We start from the raw sequence: 20,615 nt of genomic DNA on the forward strand, positions 1-20,615 counted from the left end.
CTTGATTCCCATCATGTATATGTATTTTTTAGATTTATCAAACTATAAAAAGATACAAATACCCTCAATTGTTACTTTGTAAAAGGAATAGACTTTTAGTAATTTTACAATTGAGTTGAGATTTGTTTAATGAGTGAAATCAACTTAGCCAAACACATTATAATAGTATAAATAAATACTACATTATACACACCTACTATGTGTGTGAAAACAATTTTCTAATAAATTTATAAGAAATTGACATGCATATTAAATGTCTTTTGTTAAGATGATAAGATTGATAGAAGTAGCCTTCATGATATTTTGGATTTGAATCTCATCATGTATGTTTTTTTTTTTGAATATTTATCAGATTGGGCTTTTATTATTTTCAAAACAGAACTTAAAGTGGCCTAGGCAAACAGGAAAGCCCAGGTCCCAGAAACTCAAAACAGAAGAAAAATCTAAAAAACAAAACCTTAAAACGGCCCAGGACAACAGACAGCCCAAGACCTAAAATGCAGAAACGGAAGAAAAATCTAGAAACAATAAAGAAAACAAAAAGAAAACCGCCCAGTCAGATCATCAAAAACTGGCACCCATTTCCCCATTCACCATAATTTCCTCCACCAGTTCCTGTTCACCGAGAAGAACCAGTGCACACTCCTCATTATTGAGACCGTTCTTCTCCCCCAGAGATCGCTCCTCCACAAGACGCGGTTCAATTGGGTTCCTTAGCCCACTCTATCTCCATCCGTTGGAGAGCATAAACCGGAACACTCCCTACCAAGTAAGCCTGTTCTCTGTTCTTTAAAGTCTCCATTGCCAGTATATAAGCTAACTGGTTCGCCGATCTATGTGCATGTATGAAAATGATACTCCAAAATCGATTTTTTTTCGTCTGAACATCTCTGATATATGCTCCAATTTCGGACTTATCTACTAGATCTGTCTGGCATTTTTTAATTACTGACATTGAATTTCCTTCTATTGTCACCACTCTCAATCCCATTTCCACCCCTGCTTGTATTGCCATCAAACATGTGAGAGCCTCTGCTGCAAAAGCAGACCTAGCCTCCGTGTGCACTGTCTTCGAGATCAAGACCTTCCCCGCAGCATCTCTCGCTACAATCCCCGAAGCAAACTTATTTTGCTAACATTCATACGCAGCGTCAAAGTTTACCTTAATGCCCACCCCAATCGAGGGTTTCCATCCGTCCTGTACTCGAAAAAAGGTGTGGGTCTTTGCCTCAATCCCGTCAAACTCCTATATGTACCTTAAGATGAAAGTTGCTATCTCACTGTCTGATTGGACCCTCCCTTCGTAAACTCTTTTGGCTTTTTCAATCCACAAGGCTCATAGAGCACAAAAAAAAAAAAAAAAAACGCCTTTGGGGTATTCAGCTTCTTTCAAAAACCTAGGTAACCCATTCAGAGCAATCTAAATCCAATCTAGACAGAACGTATTCGAAATTTAAAATCTTCAACCTCTATTGTTACAGGACATTCACGAAGAGTATGGCATAGAGTCTCAACAACTATACCACATTTGGGACATGCTCTACTATTCATTAGTCTCTTATAATACAAGTTAGCAAACTTAGGGATAAAATTCCACGATATCCTCCATATGGTGATCTTGATTTTCATAGGCAATTTAAGATTCAACCAATGTCTATAAAAGTTCCTTCAAACATAACCTATCCTTAAGAAGACCACTCGCTGCCCAAATACTTTTTCCAAATGTAGGAGGGTAAATTCCCTAACCTGACGTGTAAAAAATCAGAAGATGGATAATACTTAGCTTTTAATTCCCACGATAGTAAAGAGTTAGGCTGGTCAATAAGACGCATCCATGTTTAGTATAAGAGCAATATTAAATTTCTCTAAACTACGAAAATCTATGCCCCATATACTTTTAACTCGCAAAGGTGACCCCATTCACACCAATGAATCCCCTTCTATACCTTTTTTGCCACCAAAACTTTGCTATAATACTATCCAACTCTCCGCACAAAGTTTTTGGAAACAAAAAATAGACCATTGAATACGTCAGAATGGCTTGTAAAATTGATTTTATGAAAATTTCCTTTCTTCCTTACGATACAAACCTCATACTCCACCCGTCAATTCACTTCTTAACTCAATCCTTCAAGCCTAAGAAAGACGTCTTTTTCTTTTTGCCCACCATAGTAAGTAATCCTAAATGCTTCTCTGAGTCATTCGAGTATCGAACACCCAACAATCCTGATTTCAGAACCCTATTATCGTCAAAAGTATTAGAACTATAAAAAACCGTAGAGTTCTCAAAATTTACGCATTGACCCAAACACATCTCATACTCCTTTAAGATCCCCTTCAGTATCTGAGCACCATTAGTAGTAGCCTCTCCAAATAAAATGTAGTCATTTGCGAATAGCAAGTGTGATACTTGAGGACCTCTCCTACTTGCTTTTGCCCCTTTTATCAAACCATCATGTAATGCAATCCTCATAAGAGCGGATAAACCTTTACTACAAATTAAAAAGAAAGAAGGGCTTCGTGGGTCGCCTTGTCGAAGGCCCTTAGTCGGTTTAAAAGTCTCTCCCCTCTTCCCATTGACAATAGCAGAATATGAAACCGATGTAATGCAGTTCATTATAATACCTACCGACTCTTTCTCAAATCCCATGCACTCCATCATTACCCTTAAGAACTCCCGTTCAACCCGATTATAAGCTTTACTCATATCTAATTTTAATGCCAAATAACCTTTCTTCTATGTTCTCTTCTGCCAATAAGTATGCAAATTTTCATATGTTAGCATCACATTATCTGATATCAAACAACTTGGCACAAAAGTACTCTGGGCACTATCAATACAGACATTTAACTCATGCTGAAAACAATTAGTTACCATCTTTGTTACTACCTTATAAAAAACATTACACATACTAATTAGTCTTAAGTGCACTAAATTCGATGGGTGAGGAATCTTTAGGATTAACACTATGTTAGTAACATTCATGGAATTAAGATCCTTACCATCATTTAAGATACCCAGACAATACGAGATAACATTGTTTCCCACAATATGCCAGCATCGTTGATAGAACAAAGCTAGGAAACTATCATCACCAAGAGCTTTTGTAGGACCCATACTCTTCAAAGCCACGCAAACCTCTTCTTTCATACACTTCACTGAAAGCCTTAGATTATCTTCCCTCGACAAACACCGTTCTACTCCGTTAAAATATGCTTTGTATCACCTATCTCATTTGTTGAGAACAACTTTTGGAAGAATCCTCTCGCAATCTCCTCCATTTCCCCTTCCTAGTTTCCCTCTCATTCTCATACCTCAAACTTTTAATCGTATTCATTCTTCATTGGGAAGCAAAACTGTGAAAGAAAGTTGTTTTTTTTCTTCCAATCATAACCAATTAGCATGCGTTCTCTGCTCTAAAAAAACTTCATCTTTGTTTATTTCTAATTTGAGTTGTACTTTTGTATCAATAAGTTTAGCCAGATCCCTTTTTAAGCCTTCTTTACCTCGCTTGAATGAACCCGCTCACTTCCCCAAGCCCCGTCTTAAGTATTTCAATTTATCATAGATATTGCCTAAGGTAGAATTCCAAAGGTGTTTTACCTTCCCTTCGAATGATTCATCCAAAGTCCATGCTTCAAACCGGAACTTCGCCTTCCTCCCTTCCCTTTTCTCTAGTTCTGTAAGTATAAGGAGTGGGCAATGATCCGAATAAGAATGCAGTAGGTGTTGTATTCTCACACTAGGGAATAAAGTCATCCAATCTGCATTCGCCACCCCCTATCAAAACGTTCCATTATATTAGTCTCAGGTAAATTTTGCCTCTCCCACGTGAACCACGTTTTACAATACCCAACATCCATCAGTCTACATTCCTCTAAAACTCTGAAAAACCTCCATTTGACATTCCTCCCATGCACTCCCCATTCTTTCTCAAAAGAATACGTAATTCCATTAAAGTCACACACACAAGCCAATGTGACTCGTGTACGTCTTAAATTCCTCAACACATCCCATGCATCACTCCTACCACTAGCAAATGGAGCACCATAAAACCCTGTGAACCTCCACTCCAGTTTCACCTTAATCTCTTTAATAACCACATCATTATAATTCGTGGAAAAGCTCAATAAATCAATAATAGCCAACTCCTTCCAAGCCAGACAGATCCTGTCTTGAACCATTAGTTGAAACCTCAATGCCATTTAAGAAACCACATATCCTACTAACACCCTCTATCCTTCTTTCATTTAGTTTAGTCTCCATAAAGAAGACTGATTGGGAATTATACATCTTCAGTTTACGCTGAAGTCTTCTTATTGCCGTGGACTCTCCAAACCAGAAACATTTCAGCACATGATTTTTATTGCGATTGGTCGGCTTGCTTTTTGGCAATTGCCGATAATAGATGATCCCAGTCCATCAATCTTCCATCTAAGTTTCCCAATGACTCATTCACCGGTGATTCACTGATACTCCCGCATTCCTTCTACGGTCTTTTCTTCCCTTTACCATTCTCTATGGGTAGTCTCCAAATCGTGCTCCATATCCATTTGCCCACTCCTATGTTGCAAATCTCCTAAGTTTAACCTTAAAACAGGGTTTATATGCCTTTCTGAGCCTCATCCCCCTCCCAAGATCCCCATCCAAATCCATACCAATCATAGTTATCCAACTTCACCCCTTACACCTTTCCCCTTAGCTAAGTGCTATTCATTGCTAATGCTCTCCTTGACTTAGCTCTCAGCGATAGATCCCATCCCACATCAACAACCTCTTTCCCCTTTGCCATCCAGATCTTACAGAATGATTCATTATGCCCTAAACGTCCACAATAAAAACAAAACATTGTCAGTTTTTCATATTTGAAATGAACATAATAACATTTTCCTCTGGTGAACATAACTTGCTTCTTTCACTTCAAGGGTTGCTTGACATCTATTTCAACTCGCACTCACATATAGCTTTGTAAGCCGTTTTCTAAACTTTTAGTGTCATACTCCCAAGAGTTTACCAATAAAATCTCTTAATTGCCATGCTATACCTTCAAAATAAAAACCTAGAGGAACACCATGCACTTGTACCCAAAACCATGTATAAATCAATGGTACCTTGGGCGAATCCTCACCCTCGTCATTCGATGGAAGACCAACAAATGATTGTTAAAAGTCCATGGAGCCTCATTTTTCACACGTTCGAGATCCATTTTACGAAATAAAAATAAAAGAGAAATCTCTTCTCCCCCAGATTTGAGATCTGAACCCCGCTTATCAGATGCCAAAGATTCGCCACCATGCATCTCATAGTTGGGAAATGGATTACACTCACTGTGAGGAAACACCTTACCAGACACAAATCAATGGCTTCCTTCGGTGAATTAGACTACCCCTGTACTTGTAGATTCTCCTCCGCTTCATTCAAAGATAGCTCTGCTAATTCATTCTCTATCGCCAGTAAATCTCAATACTAACCAATTACAACCAAACACCTATCATGCCATTGTCGATTCCACAATTATTCACTAAAAACAAACAAAAAAAATCCTAAAAAACTTTGCTAGAGAAGCAAAACAGAAACGTGCTACGACTATTTTTTAGTGTCATGTATGTATTTTTAGATTTTATATAAAAACATAAAAATATAGAAATACCCTCAAAACAATATTTACCACTTTGTAAAATAAAGGGTTTTAGTAAATTTAGACTTGAGTTAGGACTCGATTGAAGGTGACACAAACTCAATCGAAACTTTAAATATTAGTATAGATAAAGAGAGAGAACCACTTACATCAGTGTAAAATGTAAAACTAAAGTGGTTTAACACACTTCCGGAATTTTTTATACTACAATTATTTTAACATTTCAACTGTTATATTTCATATTCTATTCATGTAGATTATGCATGTCAAGTTTCACATAAATTAAAATTTTTTAACTATTTGTTGTATGTAAAAAAAACTTTAAACCATTAAATGTATATTAATATAGACAATATTTTAAATCAATATGACAGATATATCAGATCAATTTAAAATTTTACATGTATGACTAGTACAAATATCTTGATAAATTAAAAGATTAGATTATTTAAGGGGGAGGGATCCACTTATATGGTGTAAAAACTAAAGTAGTTTTACATACTTCCGTAACTATTTATATGATTAATATTTTAGCGACCCATCTGTTGAATTTATCAATATAATTGTACTTGTCGTGCATGTAAATTTTCGAAGTGAATTGATATTTCTATCATATTGATCTAAAATACTTTATATATTAATATATATATTCAACGGTTGAATTTTTTACATAAAAAAATAGTTTGAAGTTTTAAATTTACATCAAATTTGACATGCATGATCTACATGAATAGATCATAAAATATAATGGTTGAATCGTTAAAATGTTAATCATATAAATAGTTACGAAAGTGTGTAAAACTGTTTTATTTTTTGCATTATGTAAGTAGATCCATCCTATTGCTTAAATATTAATTGTATAAAAATTAAAAAATGGTGGACAACCATTGAATCTCTGCATCATGTACAAGTATGGTATATTCTCAATATTTATATGATATAAACGTAAGAAAATATAATAGATGCACTGATCTAACGCCCTTTTATTTGTTTTATTTGTTTAATTAAATTCATTGCTAAAGCTGCCTGTTGCCTATAACACTATCGTGCTGTTTGGTTGAGTGTAATGGGTATGCCATTACAGCCCTATTTCGTGGGCCCCACCTATTCTGTCGTTTGGTTAGGTGTAATGCCCTATTACGCACTTATTACATTATGCCCCTATTCCTAAAATCTGTTGCTTTCTATTCCCTTCCTAAAGCTCAGTTTTGCTTCCCCATTACAGCTCCCGATTTCATTTGCCCTATTTTACCATCCCAACCCGATAGCCACCTCCACCCTCTCCCTCCCAACATGAAACAGAAGCTGCCAGTAAATTTTTTGTTTCTGAAGGTAACTGCAAAAAAAACTGGAGGACCGGCCACACCAAGTGAGTTTTTCTCAGATCTGATTCCATAACTTTTCCTTCCTTTCAGCCGCCACAACTGCTGCTTCTTCTTCATCCGCTCGTCGGCTGCCAGTCATCCGTGTCCATTTTCGGACAACAGTGTCTTGACAGTTCGTATTCCGTAGGACACCAGTACGAGAGGGGAAGATCCGTGTCGGTGCTTCTCCATTGCCTGACATTCTTATACAAGAAAGGTTTTTTATTTGCTAACATTTTACTTCTCATTCTGTTCTCTGAAAAAAATTTGAATTTTGATTCATTCCCATATGACTCATCCCTTGAAGCAATATAAACTACAAACTGTGTGGTTTTATATTCAATCTCAACCTTAGCTAGGTTTACCTTCTTGTTGTGGTTCAAACAAGGGAGCAACTATATATGAAAAATCAAGTTTTATCTTTTTATAGAGGTTCACCATCGTTTTCACTAAAACTAACGACATTCTTCTGGTTTTTTTAGTTAGTTAGTAATATTGTTTTACCATTTTTATTTTTAGCTTGACATAACTGCAATCATAGCCGAGATTTACATTTGAAGCTTCAATGGCGATTTCATCTCTCCCTTGTATTCAACCTGTAAGAGTTCCTTTCAAAGTTTGTAGCTTCTTTCTTGCTGGTGTTTGTGGTGGATTCAACAATAAGAAAATGATAAATGCTGTTGTTTTTTCTTCGTTGAGGAAAATTTCCAACGATATCTACATTGAATCCAAGGTACTTTTTTTATTAATGTGCATTTGCTTGATGAAGTAGCCAACTGTTTTTAGTAATTATCTGCTTGTCTTTTACTCCATCAAGGCATTGACTGATTAAATGGTTTGCAAGCATGGATATTATACGGCTTTACCTCTTATCCTTGAATAAGAAGTGTTAAAATGCTATCTAATAAAGTATATCTTTCCCAAATGAAGACATAAGGATAAGCTAGATTGATTAGCTATTAACGAATGGAGATGTCAGATAGAAGAAAAGGATTATCGAACTTCGAATTTGTTTAAGCAGTCTTGCAGTAATAACTTACTTTGCCTTAGCCATGAATCCAGGCTTCTTTGCCACAACTCATGACCATTTGATGCTGATATTATTACTGGTAAGTTAGCCCGGCATTTGCAGGCCAAGATAAAATAGTCCTGAAACAGCTAATAATGTTATTCGTATTCCTCTAACCATATTTTCATCTATGTGTTTTGACTAGTGCTTAAGAATTAACTGGAATATGGGAGGTCCCAATCTTATTCATTACGGTATGAATTGTTGCATATCTGGAAAATAAAATATAGGATTAATGGTAACCATCTCTGGAAGGAGTCAAATGTTGCCTGGTACTATGAGTTGAGGTACTAAGCCATTGAGGGCTTGGTGGTGATTGGCAAAACCCTTTTGCTTTTGAACCCCTTGTCCTCTATCTTTATGGTTTTCTGATTTCAGTTCTTTATTATTAAAAATTAGATCTCTAATTTGTTTAAATTATATTGGTTGTGGAAATTTGTTTTATTACTAGTGAAAATACAATATGGTAGTTCTTTGCACTATGTAGACACATGGTTATAGTGAAGTTGTAATTCTTGTATGGTATCTCATTGATTTTGTATATATATTCTCTTAGACTTCTATATATTTTGAAAAACCGCACATCTATAAGTACCTAAATATCTAAAAGTTTTAATTTTAGGTTGATACATTGTTGGACAGTATCAAATGGGATGACAAAGGTTTAGCAGTGGCTATAGCTCAAAATGTTGACACTGGAGCCATATTAATGCAAGGCTTTGTCAACAGGGATGCACTAGCTACAACTATCACTTCTAGGAAGGCAACGTTCTTCAGTCGATCACGGGCAACATTGTGGACAAAAGGAGAAACTTCCAACAATTTCATCAACATTTATGACATATTTGTTGATTGTGATCGCGATTCTGTTCGTTCTAAATAACTTTCTCATTGACATCTTATTGATTGCTTAATTTATGAAGTTTGACATAATTGAAACTTGTCCTTTAGATAATTTACCTTTGGGAAGCCTGATGGTCCTACCTGCTACACAGGGTCAGAGACATGCTATTTCACATCAATAGGTGATTTGTTTAAGGAGCAAGAAGTAAGCAGCTCTCATCTTTAACAAAAGTGCTGTCGCAATCTTTTAGTTCTACTTCTACACTACCTTATACGGTATTATTTGCAAGTTCTTATTTAACTTGGTTTGTATTTGTAGGTTGAAGAAACTAACTTGGCATTGACAACTTTATACTCATTAGAGGCTACAATTTCCAAAAGAGAGTTAGAGTTAGCAGGGAAACATGGAAAGCCTTCGTGGACTAAACGGCTCTTACTTGATGAAAACTTCTTGTGCTCAAAAATCCGGTAAAGTTATATTACCTTAAGCTACAATAGTGGTATGTGTCCCATAAAGAACTGCAAAAAGTGAAAAAACAAAGAAAGTAGTGTTAAACCACTAATGAACATGTCTTGAAGTGTGTATATGGTATATGTCCCATGTTTTGAAGTCTTTACTCTTTAGCATGTCCAAGAGTATGTGTATAGTATTTGCATGTTGAATTTTTTATAAGCAAATTAAGTGATCAGTTTATTAATGCAGGGAAGAAGCAGATGAGTTGTGCCGAATGCTGGAGGAGAAAAAGGACAGTTCATGCATTGCCTCAAAAATGGCAGATGTGATCTACCATGCTATGGTTTTGCTAAGGCGCAAAGATGTAAAGATAGAAAATGTTCTAGAAGTTCTTCGGCGAAGATTCTCTCAATCGGGTATAGAGGAGAAGCAAAGCCGTGCATCAACCGAGAGTTAAATGTAAGCTGTACTTTTGCTAAGGTCTAGATTTGCAGCTTTTATCCCATGCTTAGGTTGTTTTCAATAAATTCGAAATAACCTATATCTGTCATAATTACCAGTTTTTTGCTTTTATTTTCGAAGTACATGTATTTTGATTTTACTTGACCTTTTCTTGTATAACAATAAGATGCATTTTGTTTCTTAAGTCCGCCATAATATTCTGTTTTTACTCTGTTTCTTGGGTGCTTGATGCGGAGGTCATGGGGTGAGTAAGGGTTGGGTCAAGTTTATGTATGGCATGACCACCATTCATATTTGTCCAAGTCGATTACAATATGAGTACATTTTATCTATATAAATTGTTAATCCAAGTCTATTCAATCTTTAGACAAAATGAACCTTGCTAAACAAGTTATGCGTGCAATTTAGTTGGAGAGGTTTTTTGTTAGGTCATGTAAGACTTTTGTTGGTTAAACTATTACAAATTCAAGAGCAAATTGGGTCCTCTAATATAAAAATGAACAATTTAGTCCTTATATAATTCGTTTTGAAGCAAACAAGTAACTTTTGAATGGTTCTAATATTTTTCTTATCTAAATGCTTGTGGAAAAAATTGAAAATAAACACGTATAAAAGTTTAATCATAAAAAATCCATCTTTCTACAGAAAGTACAAAAAAAAAGTTAAAATGAAAGAAGAAAACAACATTGAAGACTAAAATTGTTGCAATTCAAAACTAGAAACAAAAATGAAATTGAGAAAATAAAATTTACGTTCTAAATTTTAAAATTCGAAATTGTTGATGCACAAACAATAGAATCCTAATTTGTCAATGGACAGAAAATCACTAATGAGATGAGTTGAAAGGTGCTTTACGGTCAGAAATGGAATACATAATTGGGAATATGAAGAAAACCTTAATTCATTATGTTGTTAAGCAAATTGAACTGATAGTAAAGTAACAATCATAAAATCATTATTCAAAGTCAAGTTGAAATATTTTAATATTTGATAGAAGAAATTGATGAAGTTTGTTGATACAATCATAAGAATATTTAATACTAAGAATTTTATTAAATTATATATTTTTGTTAAATTATATTTAATAATAATTATTTTAAATTATATTTTATAGTATTATATATTATGATTTTAGTAAATTTCATATATTTTATTAAATTATATATTTTTATTAAATTATATTTAATAATAATTATGTTAAAATATGATTAAATTATTTATCATTTATATTAATAATCTTATTAAAATTTAATAACAATAATCATCTACCTAAAAAAATTTTTGCTAAGGTATTCTAGTCATTTTAATTTTTTTCTTTATGCTATTACAATATCATTCCATTCAACCAAATATAAAAATACTATTACAGTTCTATTCCATTTCATTCAACCAAACAAAAAGATTACCTATTACGCTTCTATTCCATTAAGCCTCTATTCCATTACAGCGAACCAAACGTGCTCTATATGTATTATTTTCAGTAAAAACAATAAGAAGATTGTATTTCTATGTTCTGTCAAATTGAAGTTAATAACATAATGGACTTTGTAAAATATGGTTTAAGTTGGTTAGCTTGCGTCGCTCAAGGCATATTCCAAGCATTAAACTTCATCCACAGCTCACACATACCGCCAAATTTAGCAATGACTTGCTGCTTCTGCTTTTTGGTTCCCCCATTTTTAGATTTGGTTTTTAATCAACTTCACTTTGGCTTAAATATTTATTTTTTTAACCAATTTGGCAGTTCAAGTTTTTCTTTTATCTCATTTAATTACTTGAGTTTGATCTCAATGTTTTATTTAATACCTAAATTTTTGTCTATCCCAATTAAATACTTATATTTTTTTACTATAGAACATGTATCAAATATTCATTGGGTCACATAATATCATTTGGCCTAACTACCAAATTGAATATTAAAGCCAAATTCATGTGCCAAATTGAACCATGAATCCTAACTCGGCTTCAAGATGATATTTTAACCCTTTACTAAATTATTTAATAATACTTGACCGAATGAAAAGTATTATTATATATCGATGTTGTTAAATCAGATTGGATCGATCGATTGAACCAAACAAAAGGATTGAACTGATTTCAGAGCAAATCGCTCAAAACTAATAAAAAAACCCAAAATTTGGGGGGAAAATAATGTTTGAACTGGTTTATAAAATTTTAATTAAAAAATAGATATCTAAACTATGCAGCTTTTCCTATTTAGGTACTTAAAGTTTTTTTTTTGGGTCAAAGTAGGTACCTAAAGTTTTATTTTGTTACCCGACCATTAATGCTTGTTAAAAAAACCCTTTAGATCAATCAAATTATGACGCGTGATATTTTTAATTAAATAAAAATATTTAAAATTAATATTCAATAAAATTTAAATTAAAAAAAATAAAAAAATTCATCTCCCCTCCCTCCCTTTCTTCATATTCTTAGCTATGTGTGGAATAAAAATCCCCATAAAAAACATGTTATGGTCTTAAAATGTAGAAAATGAAGGTTTTCTTTTCTACAATTTTTCTTCTTTTTTGTTTTAATGCGAGAAATTTGAAGCAAAGTTTATTTCAAAATTTTGTTAAATCTCTTTATAAGGAAGATGAAGATGGAAGGAGAGAGATAGAGATGATAATTTTTTTAAATTTATTTTCTATTGGATCTTAATTTTAAATATTTTTTTTAATTTAAAATGTCACGTGTTATAATTTGATTGGTTCGGAGAAGAATAAAAGTTTAGGTACCTACTTTAATAAAAAAATTTAAGGTACCTAAATGGGAAAATTGCATAGTTTGGGTATTTTCTATATAAGCCCATTTTTTTATGAATTTAAAAAAAAAAGATTTTTAAGTTATTGTTGGCCAATAGCTAAATTGGTTGAACTGAAAATTAATGATTTGATCGATTCGACCATGAGTCTAATTTTTAAAAGATTACTATATCTTAAGCCATGATTTATTTTCCAAGAATCTAGGCTAATATAAGTAGGAGAATAGGGAGATGGTGAAGAAAAGAAGATAAGGCCAGTTTTTCATTGCTTTTGAAGAGTGCTTTTGAGAAGTTCTTTTGAAAATTTGGAGTGTTTGACATTGCTCTTAAAAAATGCTTTTGAAGAATAAAATGTCCATTTTAGACATAATATTATAAAGTAACAAATATGTATTTAAATAATGTTTAAATTAGTTAATATTATGATATTTTAACAAAAATATAAAAAAAATTATTATAACTTATTGTTAATATTTTAATATATAATATTAATTTTAAATATTTCTAAGTAATTAATATTAATTATTTATTAAATTTAATTAGAATATATAAACTATATTTAAATATTTAAATATAATAATTAAATATTTGTAATTAGATATTGACACAATTGTATTATTAAAAAATTATTTTTTATTTTTAATTAATGCTTTTAATACATTTGTATTAGTTTATTTTAAAATGTATTTGAATATATAACTCATATTATATGTAAACATAACATAGAAAACATAAACCTAACAAATTAAAATATTACATATATTTGGATTGAAGTTTTAAAAAGGGATAATATTTATATATTAAATATAAATACTAAAAATTTTACAATAGCATTTACAATTTAAAGTAAAATAATATATGAATATGAATATGAATATATTTAAAGTAAAATTATATATATATATATATATATATGAGAAAGCATTTTCTCAATTATGTGACACAAAATGTCTGCTTTTTGGCTGGAGAAGTAGAAAATTTATGCTTTTTGGCTGGGTAAATAAGTAAAAGTGCAGTTAGAAGCACTTTTTGGCTGGAGAAGCAAAAAAATTCTATTTTTTCATCTGCAGAAAAGCACTTCCCAGAAGCTAGAAATCTGACCCCAAATGAAGTGTGTTCTTCATTCTTTTTCACCCAAAAGTTCAACCGGCCAGAAGAACTGGCCCTAAGTTTGGTGATTCTTTGCATTATGTAAACCTCATTTGGGGTTTATTAACATCAACACGGGAAGAATATAGAAGAATGTTTGAAGCATTTTGTTGTATTTGAAGGCAAATTCATTTGTTCCAAACTTATCAAAGTGTAAAAGAGCAATTTGATTGGACATATATATGTATATATCTATGTGTATGTATAATGTATATAAGTGAAAGACGGAGGATTCTTGGTTGTCCAATGCAAGTTGTTGTCAATCAAGCCTTGGTGAAGCGACAAAAAAAAACCTTGGGTTGCTTTGGAGTCTTGATTGATGTTAAATCAAGAGTTCGAATATTGACATTTTTTCTCCAACCCTGTTAAATTTGGTTAGTCAGTTTCCGGTAATTAGGCCTTTGTCGATGCCTATAAGAAAAGGTGGCTTATTCGAAGCATGAAACCTTGTCCATTTATGACAGTATGCCCCAACTAGAACTTAGATACGTGTTTCTGGTTTTGCATTTTGATTGGAGGGTTTAATATAATTATCAAGCATGGGTTATTTCCAGGAATTCTTGTAAAATTGAAGCCATCGTCTAGTAACCCAATTTCCCTTTCGTTTCGTTATCATGTCCTTGTTATGTGTAGTAGCAAATTGAGAACGAGTTTTAATATTGAGCTATGTCATCATGGAGCATAGCCACGCCAAGATCATCTCCCGCAAGGCCCATATTATAAACAGCAAAGCCGAAGTAGGGTCTAAATGTAATGGTAGACCGTGTCAGGCCGATCCAAATCCTACATTTTGCCACCTCTGTCTGTCTCCAATGGAATAAGGACGTAGGATTTTTATAAATTTATTACTTATTTTCATGTCACGCCTGTAAAGTTAATAAGGTTATTTTTATATTTATTTTGGGTGATTTAATACATAATGTAAAAAATTAGATTAAAATGATTTTTTTTAAAAACTTAATAATTCATTATACTTTTTTAAAGTTAGAAATAGAAGTGAGGCTTTATTCAATTTCCTTTTCACCCTTTGTTACCGATTGCATAATGCTTGATATACATACATAGTAAAAGTGAAAACTAAAAAGGTAAAATCTCTAAAATAAAATATTAATTATAAGCAATTTAGGCCAGATTAATGAATCTAACATGTTAACATCCAACGTGATTTGGGTAAAGTCTAATGTTTGGCTTTTCGTAACCAAGATGGTATCATTTAACACAAATTTATTGCTTAAATAATAAAAGATTTATTAAAGTTTAATTATAAAAATGCATAAATAATAATATAAAAGTTCTTCCTTTAAAGAAAAGTTCATCTTTGGTAAAAGACACAACTGAGCTTGAAGACGGGATATCTGAGATTAAAAGATCATAACAGCAGGTATGCTATGCCAAAACAAGGCCTTCTCTTTTTGGCCGCTTAAACAGGCACTGCCTTACAGCTGTTAATACCATTAATCCAGACTACTTCAAACCCAACTGGATTTAGTATCCCTGGTCTAAGCTTAGTTTCTGATGTGCAGGATCCATTATATGGCAAGCACAAAGCATACTTCTAAACTCACGGGAGATTTTCTTTCAGTGATATACCATGATCAGATAGGAAGAGAATAGAGAGGCTTTTAGAAAGACATGATTTTACAAAGCACACTAGTATTTTATTTTCTGAAACTCGATATATCTTACACCTGAGATTTTCCTTCCTTATATATATAGAGGAGGAAATCTGAGCGAGAGGATAAAAGGATAAAGAGAGAGGATAAGAAGGAATCTACTTTACCTTCTTAGTACTATAACTCATCAAGCTTTTAAAAAGTAAAAGTACAATAATTTACATGAATCATATAATAAGACAAATGACTCAGCATCCTTTAGTCAGTATCATAATTTGTGCTGACGTCAAAGGTGAGATTTAATTCTTCCACTTTTCTTTTCTTTTCTTTTCCTCTCGTGATCTGTAACATTTCAGCTCCAGTTGTTCAATTCTTTGTTCCAAATCATCAGGTGGTGTCATTTCATAAACATCTTTCCATTTTGATATGTCTTCAACCACATTTTTCCATGCTGGTGTATCTTGAGTTGCTTGGCTACAGTACATTGGATACTCTTGTGACCACTCCTTTGGATCTGGTATGTTGGAATGATATTCTTTTAAAGCTTCTTTCAACTGTTCTTGATAAGGATTCGGTGGATCTCTTTCTACATCCCATGGTGCCAATGTCTTTCCTGAGGGCCATATTTTTGAAGGGATAATCTTGTTAATCTGGCATAAATACTTTTGCAAATCCTTATAGTCATAAGGGTTTAGACTCACTTCTAAGAAATGGGTTTTATGGATCCATGCACTAGGGAAAGCTCCCAGTTGTGTGGCCGAACCATTTTGCATGAAGTATTGGGGCTTATAAAAAATGATCAAGATTCATTGGACTCTTGTATTCTTGAGAAATTCAAACATGATCATACCAGCCCATTATTCTAAAGGATTAATTTCATTTCAGGACTAATTTCATCTTGTATTGCCATTGTCAGGAAGTGTTGGAGATCTAGGATAAAGAACTCAATTCCTATGTGGAATAAATGAGTTAAGTACAAAAACATCCATTTTAATTCTTCAGAGAATTCCCCAAACTGAAACTTTAGTGGATGAATGAATGGATATTCAGGATGAAGACCTAAAGGTTTTAGAAATAATCCTCCAAAATCTCGAAAAATGCTTAACTGATATGAAAGCATCATATTCATGGCTTCTTTGTGAAATCGTTTTTCTAATATCAGACTTAGAACTTCTGGAGGATGATCAGGGTGAGAATTTGGTTGGCAGGGAATAAAAAATGGTGAGGGTGGATTTTGAGGGATTTTCTTTTTACCTTTTCCTTTGGAGGAGGATGAAGGTTGGAACATGAAGATTTTAGGTGGTCTGGTAAGGATGTTAGGAATAACATTATTCTTTTCTTTTATGTGCTTGACATTAAAGGAAAACTTTGAGAACCATTCAGCCCATCTAAGAAGTTGAGGATGAAGTACTTCTTTCTGTTTGAATTGTAACATCGTAGGAAAAGATGACATGTCCATCTCAACAAGGAAATAATATCCTACCATATGAAATTCAAATTTTGAAATACCTTTCTTGACAACAAGAATTTCTTTAAAAGTAGAATGGTAATGAATCTCAGCATTTGTGAATCTTCCACTCTTTTATCCGCATACGTGTCTTTTGCTGTCATTTTCTTCAAATAAAATGGCTCCCCAGTATTTGTCACTTGCATCTGTTTGCAAAATTCTTTGTCCTTCTGAAGGGATTTGTAAAGGTGGCAAGTGTTATAGTTGGCTTTTCAGTTTTTGGACTGCTAAGGATTGTTTAATTCCCCATGGAGGAGGATCTTTTCTTAACATTTTTCTCAGTGGATTTGTAAATTTTGAGATTTTTGGAACAAAATCTCTAAGGTAATTTACAATTCCCAAAAACTGTTGAACTTGCTTTTTGGAAAGATCGTCATCTGGAAATTTCTTCAACTCTGCCGCAATGTTGGGATGAGGTTGATATCTGCCATCCTTGACAATCATACCAAGGAATTCTATTTCTTCTTTTTTAATCTGCATTTTCCTTTCAGACAACATTATCCCATATTGAAGGATAATTTGTTTGAATTTTTCAAGAAGATGTGCATGACTTTTTTGGTCTGGGCTATATAAGAGGATGTCGTCTATGTAGATCAAGGCTTGGCCCATTATGGGTTGGAAAATCTTTATCATGGCCTTCTGAAACAGTGATGGGGCCGTCTTTAGACCAAAAGGCATGACTGTCCATTGGAAATGTTTGTTTGGAATGTAGAATCATGTTTTGGGCCTATCTTCTGGATCAATTCCCAATTGTCAAAATCCAGCTTTCAGATCAAACTTGGAGAATACACAGGATTTTGCAAGGCTTGAGAAAATTGAATTTCTATTGGGCAAAGGGAATTTATCATCTTGTAAGAAATAATTAAGAGGCTGGTAATTGATCACCAGTCTTAATTTTCCTCTGGCTTGTTCTGATCTCTTGTTGACATAGAATGCTTCACAAGCCCATTGTGAATCTGATGCTTCGATCAATCCTTCCTTCTGTAGTTGTTGACATTCTTCTTCAGCTAGTTTTAGACGATCTGGGTTCATTCCCATATGACTAGCTCTTGTTGGATTGATATCTTCATTTTTCTTGAAGGGGAGTTTGATAAAGAACTCAGAATTCTTCCACAAGAGATTTTTGCATTTTTGTAGGAACTCTGAATGAGACTTTGCATATGACTTCTCCCTTAGTTCTTTTATAATCTCCTGGATCTTCTCAAAATATACTGAGAATAACTTTGGAATAGGCACAAAGGGTTTAAACATTTGCTTGTACCTTAATCCTTCTGGCAAAATTATCAAATGTTTGGCTTTGGTATAAAGATCAAAACCAACAATGAGATCTTTTCTAAGGAGTTTTGATCCCATAACAGTAGTGGTTACTAAGCATGTCAGAAAGAATTGGATTTTGATCGGCTTACTTCTCAAATAGGGGGTGAAAATCTTGTCTGCTGCTGGATTAAAATGTCTGGTATGAGGTTCCCACCATCCTGGGGGTAGAACTTCTGGATTCATGATAGTCTCTGCAGCTCCAGTATCAATGAATGCAATTATAGTAATTGGCTTACTGTATTTTTCCAGGTAAATAGAGACTGGAATGTGTGGCACCAAAACATCAAAGGTTGAAAGACTTTGAGCGTTTGATAGCATAGAATGTGAGTATGTTTGAGACTGTGCCATGAATATCTCATTTGATGAAGATTCAGAATCACTGTATTCAACACTTTGAATTGATACAATGATTGTTCATTGGGCTCATCATCAATGGAGAATAGTGATTCAAGATCATCTTCTTCAGTAATTTTGATCCCTGATTTTTGTTGTATCTGCTAGATCATCTTGTCTTCTTTTTTGTTGTTTAGGCATGATTTCGCATAGTGACCCTTCTAGTTGCAGATGTAACAATGGCCAGATTTTGTAAATCTTGAAGATTTCTTCTTTTTCTTGAGATATCTCCATTTGTATTTTCTCCTCTTAGGAATCTTTGGAGAAAATCTCTTCATTCTTCTAAAATAATTTTTCTTTTTGGTAGGGCAATAACATGACTTGTCCTTTCCACATTTGATCCTGAGGTGTGAGTCATTACAGGCCTTATCTAATCTTTTGTCACCATGGAGATAATCCTTGAAGACCTTTCACCTGTTTCATAGATCTTCTAAGGCAATATACGTCTCTTGCTGAATTTCTCCCATGGTTAAGCTGAGAATATTTTTGTTTTGCCTGTAAAGATTTTGATTTATTGCTACTTAGAGAGGATGTGATATAGACGCAAGAACTTCTTGCTTAAGGCTAAGATCCAGTCCAAGGGGACAAAAAAGCTTTGTCATTGCACAAAAAAATTCATTTCGGCATCCAACACGGTAACAAATTAGATCCCAAAGACCATGTGGGATCTAATTTGTTACTGTGATGGATGCCGAAATGAATTTTTTGAAGATCTAGATGATGAGATCCAAAGATCCCGCAGGAAGAAAAACCGTAAGAAGTCAACCCAGTCAGAATTTTATGAATGATGGATGAATGGAGATCTAAATATCGGTCTCTCAGGAGAAGACAATGGCAAGTTTTTCTATCTTGTAGATTATTTACAGGAAGGCCAAAGCCACAGCCTCTTAAATTCGAAGATCAATCTCCTACACCTCCACCATCGCCACCTAAAAAAGACCCAGATAGTCAAGAATGGCTAGCTAAGCCTTTGAAGCAACCGTGCTATAAAAGAATCAACAAATGGGTCCAAAAGCACAATCAGTTTCAGTCATGTGCCCAAGAAGAAAAGATTATTGCCCCTGTTCAGAAAATTCCAGAAGTCCTTATGTATGAGGCAACCTCTTCATATGAACAAGAATTCTCGCCGCTGGAAGAATTTTCAAATAAGGAATATCTTCATGCACCAAAAATTCTTTCAAAATTACAAGCAGATGCAGAAGGCCGACAAGTAAAGATTGCAGAAGCCACTTTGAATTGGCAAACAGAAAATGCGTTGGCCCAGAATTCTGCATTAAAAAAATAGACCAAAAGGTGAACTAGATTGACACCAAGGTCTCAAAGATTGAAAATAAAACTGATGAAAATTATGAGATGATCAAAAACCTTCTCAAGCTTTTTCAGAAAAGGCTTAAAGAAGTTGCCACTGAACCAGTCGCTCCAAGACAAGAATTTTTCTCTCACATTGTACAAAGAGAAAAAGAAATCCAAAGACTCAATGGGCATATTAAAGTCCTAGAATCAGGGAAAATACCATCTCCTTAACCCTCAAAGAATGGTATTGAACTATTCTCTTCGGTAAAACAGCTGGACAAGCCTAGGTCATCTGGGAGTTTAAAGATAGAATTTTCTCTGCTTGAAGAGAAGAAAAGGCCAAGCACATATGATTTGTATTTACAAATCAAAGCTCAAAAAGAAGCAAAAAAAGAGAAAAAGAAAAAGAAAAAGCTCTGGGGAAAAGACCAGTAGAGAAAGAAGAAAAAGAAGAAAGCCCTCCTCCATCTCCACCAAGGCAGATATCAAAATATTTGATGATCCGAAAAGAAAACTAGTCTTATGATAATCTCTTGACAAAATTTTTAAAGAATTATAGTCAAAAGATACTCCCAAATATATCTAATTTACATGAAGTTGGAGAATCCCTAGAATCTCCAATTGGAGTATCAAAATCTTCAGAATCCATCTCAGAAGATTCAGAGACATTAACCAGTTACTCTGAACCAGAGTCAGAAGCACCAGAAATAATGGCCACAGCACAACCAGAAGTTAAAATTGATGA

At 33.6% G+C, this 20,615-nt stretch overlaps 1 pseudogene; it reads left to right on the plus strand.

The window, feature by feature from the left end:
- The first annotated feature begins 344 nt into the window (after positions 1 to 344).
- LOC107932877 (histidine biosynthesis bifunctional protein hisIE, chloroplastic-like) lies at positions 345 to 10,015 on the plus strand (annotated as a pseudogene).
- The last annotated feature ends 10,600 nt before the right edge of the window (positions 10,016 to 20,615 follow it).

The sequence above is a fragment of the Gossypium hirsutum genome, chromosome D12 (assembly GCF_007990345.1).
Source record: "Gossypium hirsutum isolate 1008001.06 chromosome D12, Gossypium_hirsutum_v2.1, whole genome shotgun sequence".
Lineage (NCBI taxonomy): Eukaryota > Viridiplantae > Streptophyta > Magnoliopsida > Malvales > Malvaceae > Gossypium > Gossypium hirsutum.